We start from the raw sequence: 8,668 nt of genomic DNA, 5'->3' as shown, positions 1-8,668 counted from the left end.
ATCTGATTCCCCGCCTCTGTTTCCCCGCCCCTGATTCCCCGCCTCTGTTTCCCCATATCTGATTCCCCGCCTCTGATTCCCAACTATGATTCCCCGCCTCTTATTCCCCAGCTCTGATTCCCCTCCTCTGATTCCCCAGCTCTGATTCCCCGCCTCTGATTCCCCGTGTTTGATTCCCTGCCTCTGATTCCCCACCTCTGATTCCCCATCTCTGATTCACCGCCTTTGATTCGCCACCTCTGATTCCCCATCTCTGATTCCCGGACTCTGATTCCCCACCTCTGATTCCCGACCTCTTATTCCCGGCATCTGATTCCGGCCTCTGATTCCCGGCCTCTGATTCCCTGCTTCTGATTCTGATTCCCTGCCTCTGATTCCCCATTTCTGATTCCGCACATCTAATTCCCTGCCTCTGATTCCCCACCTCTGATTCCCCATATCTGAATCCCCGCCTCTGTTTCCCCGCCTCTGATTCCCCGCCTCTGTTTCCCCATATCTAAGTCCCCGCCTCTGATTCCCCAACTTTGATTCCCCACCTCTGATTCCCCAGCTCTGATTCCCCGCCTCTGATTCCCCACCTCTGATTCCCCATATCTGATTCCCAGCCTCTGTTTCCCCGCCTCTGATTCCCCGCCTCTGTTTCCCCATATCTGATTCCCGGCCTCTGATTCCCCGCCTCTGATTCCCCGCCTCTGATTCCCTGCCTCTGATTCCCCATCTCCGATTCCGCACATCTGATTCCCTGCCTCTCATTCCCCACCTCTGATTCCCCGCCTCTGATTCCCTGCCTCTGATTCCCAACCTCTGATTCCCCACCTCTGATTCCCCGTGTTTGATTCCCCGCCTCTGTTTCCCCGCCTCTGATTCCCCGCCTCTGATTCCCCAACTCTAATTCCCCGCCTCTGATTCCCCATATCTGATTCCCCGCCTCTGTTTCCCCGCCTCTGATTCCCCGCCCCTGTTTCCCCATATCTGATTCCCTGCCTCTGATTCCCGAACTTTGATTCCCAGCCTCTGATTCCCCAGCTCTGATTCCCCGCCTCTGATTCCCCGCATCTGATTCCCTGCATCTGATTCCAAGCCTCTGATTCCCTGCCTCTGATTCCCAACCTCTGATTCCCCACCTCTGATTCCCCATATCTGATTCCCAGCCTCTGTTTCCCCGCCTCTGATTCCCCGCCTCTGTTTCCCCATATCTGATTCCCGGCCTCTGATTCCCCGCCTCTGATTCCCCGCCTCTGATTCCCTGCCTCTGATTCCCCATCTCCGATTCCGCACATGTGATTCCCTGCCTCTGATTCCCCGCCTCTGATTCCCCGCCTCTGATTCCCTGCCTCTGATTTCCAACCTCTGATTCCCCACCTCTGATTCCCCGTGTTTGATTCCCCGCCTATGTTTCCCCGCCTCTGATTCCCCGCCTCTGTTTCCCAATATCTAAGTCCCCTCCTCTGATTCCCCAACTCTAATTCCCCACCTCTGATTCCCCAGCTCTGATTCCCGGCCTCTGATTCCCTGCATCTGATTCCCTGCATCTGATTCCAAGCCTCTGATTCCCTGCCTCTGATTCCCAACCTCTGATTCCCCACCTCTGATTCCCCATATCTGATTTCCAGCATCTGTTTCCCCGCCTCTGATTCCCCGCCTCTGTTTCCCCATATCTGATTCCCGGCCTCTGGTTCCCCGCCTCTGATTCCCCGCCTCTGATTCCCTGCCTCTGATTCCCCATCTCCGATTCCGCACATCTGATTCCCTGCCTCTGATTCCCCGCCTCTGATTCCCCGCCTCTGATTCCCTGCCTCTGATTCCCAACCTCTGATTCCCCACCTCTGATTCCCCGTGTTTGATTCCCCGCCTCTGTATCCCCGCCTCTGATTCCCCGCCTCTGATTCCCCAACTCTAATTCCCCGCCTCTGATTCCCCATATCTGATTCCCCGCCTCTGTTTCCCCGCCTCTGATTCCCCGCCCCTGTTTCCCCATATCTGATTCCCTGCCTATGATTCCCCAACTTTGATTCCCAGCCTCTGATTCCCCAGCTCTGATTCCCCGCCTCTGATTCCCCGCATCTGATTCCCTGCATCTGATTCCAAGCCTCTGATTCCCTGCCTCTGATTCCCAACCTCTGATTCCCCACCTCTGATTCCCCATATCTGATTCCCAGCCTCTGTTTCCCCGCCCCTGATTCCCTGCCTCTGTTTCCCCATATCTGATTCCCGGCCTCTGATTCCCCGCATCAGATTCCCCGCCTCTGATTCCCAGCCTCTGATTCCCCAACTTTGATTCCCAGCCTCTGATTCCTCAGCTCTGATTCCCCGCCTCTGATTCCCCGCATCTGATTCCCTGCATCTGATTCCAAGCCTCTGATTCCCTGCCTCTGATTCCCAACCTCTGATTCCCCACCTCTGATTCCCCATATCTGATTCCCGGCCACTGATTCCCCGCATCTGATTCCCCGCCTCTGATTCCCTGCCTCTGATTCCTCATCTCCGATTCTGCACATCTGATTCCCTGCCTCTGATTCCCCGCCTCTGATTCCCCGCCTCTGATTCCCTGCCTCTGATTCCCAACCTCTGATTCCCCACCTCTGATTCCCCGTGTTTGATTCCCCGCCTCTGTTTCCCCGCCTCTGATTCCCCGCCTCTGATTCCCCAACTCTAATTCCCTGCCTCTGATTCCCCATATCTGATTCCCTGCCTCTGTTTCCCCGCTTCTGATTCCCCGCCCCTGTTTCCCCATATCTGATTCTCTGCCTCTGGTTCCCCAACTTTGATTCCCAGCCTCTGATTCCCCAGCTCTGATTCCCCGCCTCTGATTCCCCGTGTTTGATTCCCTGCCTCTGATTCCCCGCCTCTGATTCCCCATCTCTGATTCACAGCCTTTGATTCGCCACGTCTGATTCCCCATATCTGATTCCCCACCTCTGTTTCCCCACCTCTGATTCCCCGCCTCTGATTCTCCATATCTCATTCCCCGCCTCTGACTCCCCATGTCTGATTCCCGGACTCTGATTCCCCACCTCTGATTCCCGGCCTCTTATTCCCAGCATCTGATTCCAGGCCTCTGATTCCCGGCCTCTGACTCCCCGCTTCTGATTCTGATTCCCTGCCTCTGATTCCCCGCCTCTGATTCCGCACATCTGATTCCCCGCCTCTGTTTCCCCAGGTCTAATTCCCCACCTCTGATGCCCCAACTCTGATTCCCCGCCTCTGATTCCCCAGCTCTGATTCCCTGCCTCCGATTCTCCACATCCGATTCCCCATATCTGATTCCCCGCCTCTGTTTCCCCGCCCCTGATTCCCCGCCTCTGTTTCCCCATATCTGATTCCCCGCCTCTGATTCCCAACTATGATTCCCCGCCTCTTATTCCCCAGCTCTGATTCCCTGCCTCTGATTCCCCGCGTTCTATTCCCTGCCTCTGATTCCCCGCCTGTGATTCCCCATCACTGATTCACCACCTCTGATTCCCCACCACTGATTGCCCATATCTAATTCCCCGCCTCTGTTTGCCCGCCTCTGATTCCCCGCCTCTGTTTCCCCATATCTGATTCCCCGCCCTTGAATCCCCAACTCTGATTCCCTGCCTCTGATTCCCCAGCTTCATTCCCCGCCTTTGATTCCCCCCGTCTGATTCCCAGCCTCTGAATCCCCGTGTCTGATAACCTGCCTCTGATTCCCCGCCTCTGATTCCCCATCTCAGATTCCGCACATCCGATTCCCTGCCTCTGAATCCCCGACTCTGATTCCCCACCTCTGATTCCCCAGCTCTGATTCCCCGCCTCTGATTCCCCAACTCTGATTCCCCGCCTCTGATTCCCCAGCTCTGATTCACCGCCTCTGATTCCCCGTGTTTGATCCCCTGCCTCTGATTCCCCAGCTCTGATTCCCCATCTCTGATTCACCGCCTTTGATTCGCCACCTCTGATTCCACATATCTGATTCCTCGCCACTGTTTCCCCGCCTCTGATTCCCCGCCTCTGATTCCCCATATCTCATTCCCCGCCTCTGATTCCCCATCTCTGATTCCCGGACTCTGATTCCCCACCTCTGATTCCCGACCTCTTATTCCCGGCATCTGATTCCGGCCTCTGATTCCCGGCCTCTGATTCCCTGCTTCTGATTCTGATTCCCTGCCTCTGATTCCCCATTTCTGATTCCGCACATCTAATTCCCTGCCTCTGATTCCCCACCTCTGATTCCCCATATCTGAATCCCCGCCTCTGTTTCCCCGTCTCTGATTCCCCGCCTCTGTTTCCCCATATCTAAGTCCCCGCCTCTGATTCCCCAAGTTTGATTCCCCACCTCTGATTCCCCAGCTCTGATTCCCCGCCTCTGATTCCCCACATCTGATTCCCCATACCTGATTCCCAGCCTCTGTTTCCCCGCCTCTGATTCCCCGCTTCTGTTTCCCCATATCTGATTCCCGGCCTCTGATTCCCCACCTCTGATTCCCCGCCTCTGATTCCCTGCCTCTGATTCCCCATCTCCGATTCCGCACATCTGATTCCCTGCCTCTCATTCCCCGCCTCTGATTCCCCGCCTCTGATTCCCTGCCTCTGATTCCCAACCTCTGATTCCCCACCTCTGATTCCCCGTGTTTGATTCCCCGCCTCTGTTTCCCCGCCTCTGATTCCCCACCTCTGATTCCCCAACTCTAATTCCCCGCCTCTGATTCCCCATATCTGATTCCCCGCCTCTGTTTCCCCGCCTCTGATTCCCCGCCCCTGTTTCCCCATATCTGATTCCCTGCCTCTGATTCCCCAACTTTGATTCCCAGACTCTGATTCCCCAGCTCTGATTCCCCGCCTCTGATTCCCCGCATCTGATTCCCTGCATCTGATTCCAAGCCTCTGATCCCCTGCCTCTGATTCCCAACCTCTGATTCCCCACCTCTGATTCCCCATATCTGATTCCCAGCCTCTGTTTCCCCGCCTCTGATTCCCCGCCTCTGTTTCCCCATAACTGATTCCCGGCCTCTGATTCCCCGCCTCTGATTCCCTGCCTCTGATTCCCCATCACTGATTCCGCACATCTGATTCCCTGCCTCTGATTCCCCGCCTCTGATTCCCCGCCGCTGATTCCCTGCCTCTGATTTCCAACCTCTGATTCCCCACCTCTGATTCCCCGTGTTTGATTCCCCGCCTCTGTTTCCCCACCACTGATTCCCCGCCTCTGATTCCCCAACTCTAATTCCCCGCCTCTGATTCCCCATATCTGATTCCCCGCCTCTGTTTCCCCGCCTCTGATTCCCCGCCCCTGTTTCCCCATATCTGATTCCCTGACTCTGATTCCCCAACTTTGATTCCCAGCCTCTGATTCCCCAGCTCTGATTCCCCGCCTCTGATTCCCCGTGTTTGATTCCCTGCCTCTGATTCCCCGCCTCTGATTCCCCATCTCTGATTCACCGCCTTTGATTCGCCACCTCTGATTCCCCATATCTGATTCCCCACCTCTGTTTCCCCGCCTCTGATTCCCCGCCTCTGATTCTCCATATCTCATTCCCCGCCTCTGACTCCCCATCTCTGATACACGGACTCTGATTCCCCGCCTCTGATTTCCCGCCTCTGATTCCCTGCCTCTGATTCCCCATCTCCGATTCCGCACATCTGATTCCCTGCCTCTGATTCCCCGCCTCTGATTCCCCGCCTCTGATTCCCTGCCTCTGATTCCCAACCTCTGATTCCCCACCTCTGATTCCCCGTGTTTGATTCCCCGCCTCTGTTTCCCCGCCTCTGATTCCCCGCCTCTGATTCCCCAACTCTAATTCCCCGCCTCTGATTCCCCATATCTGATTCCCCGCCTCTGTTTCCCCGCCTCTGATTCCCCGCCCCTGTTTCCCCATATCTGATTCCCTGCCTCTGATTCCCCAACTTTGATTCCCAGCATCTGATTCCCCAGCTCTGATTCCCCGCCTCTGATTCCCCGCATCTGATTCCCTGCATCTGATTCCAAGCCTCTGATTCCCTGCCTCTGATTCCCAACCTCTGATTCCCCACATCTGATTCCCCATATCTGATCCCCAGCCTCTGTTTCCCTGCCTCTGTTTCCCCATATCTTATTCCCGGCCTCTGATTCCCCGCCTCTGATTCCCCGCCTCTGATTCCCTGCCTCTGATTCCCCATCTCCGATTCCGCACATCTGATTCCCTGCCTCTCATTCCCCGCCTCTGATTCCCCGCCTCTGATTCCCTGCCTCTGATTCCCAACCTCTGATTCCCCACCTCTGATTCCCCGTGTTTGATTCCCCGCCTCTGTTTCCCCGCCTCTGATTCCCCGCCTCTGATTCCCCAACTCTAATTCCCCGCCTCTGATTCCCCATATCTGATTCCCCGCCTCTGTTTCCCCGCCTCTGATTCCCCGCCCCTGTTTACCCATATCTGATTCCCTGCCTCTGATTCCCCAACTTTGATTCCCAGACTCTGATTCCCCAGCTCTGATTCCCCGCCTCTGATTCCCCGCATCTGATTCCCTGCATCTGATTCCAAGCCTCTGATCCCCTGCCTCTGATTCCCAACCTCTGATTCCCCACCTCTGATTCCCCATATCTGATTCCCAGCCTCTGTCTCCCCGCCTCTGATTCCCCGCCTCTGTTTCCCCATATCTGATTCCCGGCCTCTGATTCCCCTCCTCTGATTCCCTGCCTCTGATTCCCCATCACCGATTCCGCACATCTGATTCCCTGCCTCTGATTCCCCGCCTCTGATTCCCCGCCGCTGATTCCCTGCCTCTGATTTCCAACCTCTGATTCCCCACCTCTGATTCCCCGTGTTTGATTCCCCGCCTCTGTTTCCCCACCACTGATTCCCCGCCTCTGATTCCCCAACTCTAATTCCCCGCCTCTGATTCCCCATATCTGATTCCCCGCCTCTGTTTCCCCGCCTCTGATTCCCCGCCCCTGTTTCCCCATATCTGATTCCCTGACTCTGATTCCCCAACTTTGATTCCCAGCCTCTGATTCCCCAGCTCTGATTCCCCGCCTCTGATTCCCCGTGTTTGATTCCCTGCCTCTGATTCCCCGCCTCTGATTCCCCATCTCTGATTCACCGCCTTTGATTCGCCACCTCTGATTCCCCATATCTGATTCCCCACCTCTGTTTCCCCGCCTCTGATTCCCCGCCTCTGATTCTCCATATCTCATTCCCCGCCTCTGACTCCCCATCTCTGATTCCCGGACTCAGATTCCCCGCCTCTGATTTCCCGCCTCTGATACCCTGCCTCTGATTCCCCATCTCCGATTCCGCACATCTGATTCCCTGCCTCTGATTCCCCGCCTCTGATTCCCCGCCTCTGATTCCCTGCCTCTGATCCCAACCTCTGATTCCCCGTGTTTGATTCCCCGCCTCTGTTTCCCCGCCTCTGATTCCCCGCCTCTGATTCCCCAACTCTAATTCCCCGCCTCTGATTCCCCATATCTGATTCCCCGCCTCTGTTTCCCCGCCTCTGATTCCCCGCCCCTGTTTCCCCATATCTGATTCCCTGCCTCTGATTCCCCAACTTTGATTCCCAGCATCTGATTCCCCAGCTCTGATTCCCCGCCTCTGATTCCCCGCATCTGATTCCCTGCATCTGATTCCAAGCCTCTGATTCCCTGCCTCTGATCCCCAGCCTCTGTTTCCCCGCCTCTGTTTCCCCATATCTTATTCCCGGCCTCTGATTCCCCGCCTCTGATTCCCCGCCTCTGATTCCCCATCTCCGATTCCGCACATCTGATTCCCTGCCTCTGATTCCCCGCCTCTGATTCCCCGCCTCTGATTCCCTGCATCTGATTCCCAACCTCTGATTCCCCACCTCTGATTCCCCGTGTTTGATTCCCCGCCTCTGTTTCCCCGCCTCTGATTCCCCACCTCTGATTCCCCGTGTTTGATTCCCCGCCTCTGTTTCCCCGCCTCTGATTCCCCGCCTCTGATTCCCCAACTCTAATTCCCCGCCTCTGATTCCCCATATCTGATTCCCCACCTCTGTTTCCCCACCTCTGATTCCCCGCCTCTGATTCTCCATATCTCATTCCCCGCCTTTGACTCCCCATCTCTGATTCCCGGACTCTGATTCCCCACCTCTGATTCCCGGACTCTTATTCCCAGCATCTGATTCCAGGCCTCTGATTCCCGGCGTCTGACTCCCCGCTTCTGATTCTGATTCCCTGCCTCTGATTCCCCATCTCTGATTCCGCACATCTGATTACCTGCCTCTGATTCCCCACCTCTGATTCCCCATATCTGATTCCCCGCCTCTGTTTCCACGCCTCTGATTCCCCGCCTCTGTTTCCCCATATCTAATTCCCCACCTCTGATGCCCCAACTCTGATTCCCCGCCTCTGATTCCACAGCTCTGATTCCCCGCCTCTGATTCCCCACATCCGATTCCCCATATCTGATTCCCCGCCTCTGTTTCCCCGCCCCTGATTCCCCGCCTCTGTTTCCCCATATCTGATTCCCCGCCTCTGATTCCCAACTATGATTCCCCGCCTCTTATTCCCCAGGTCTGATTCCCTGCCTCTGATTCCCCGCGTTCTATTCCCTGCCTCTGATTCCCCGCCTGTGATTCCCCATCTCTGATTCACCACCTCTGATTCCCCACCACTGATTCCCCATATCTAATTCCCCGCCTCTGTTTGCCCGCCTCTGATTCCCCGCCTCTGTTTCCCCATATCTGATTACCCGCCTCTGAATCCCCA

This window comes from Narcine bancroftii, unplaced genomic scaffold (assembly GCF_036971445.1).
Source record: "Narcine bancroftii isolate sNarBan1 unplaced genomic scaffold, sNarBan1.hap1 Scaffold_158, whole genome shotgun sequence".
Taxonomy (NCBI): Eukaryota; Metazoa; Chordata; class Chondrichthyes; order Torpediniformes; family Narcinidae; genus Narcine; species Narcine bancroftii.
The sequence above is the reverse complement of the archived record's forward strand: the minus strand, read 5'-3'. Positions refer to the sequence as shown.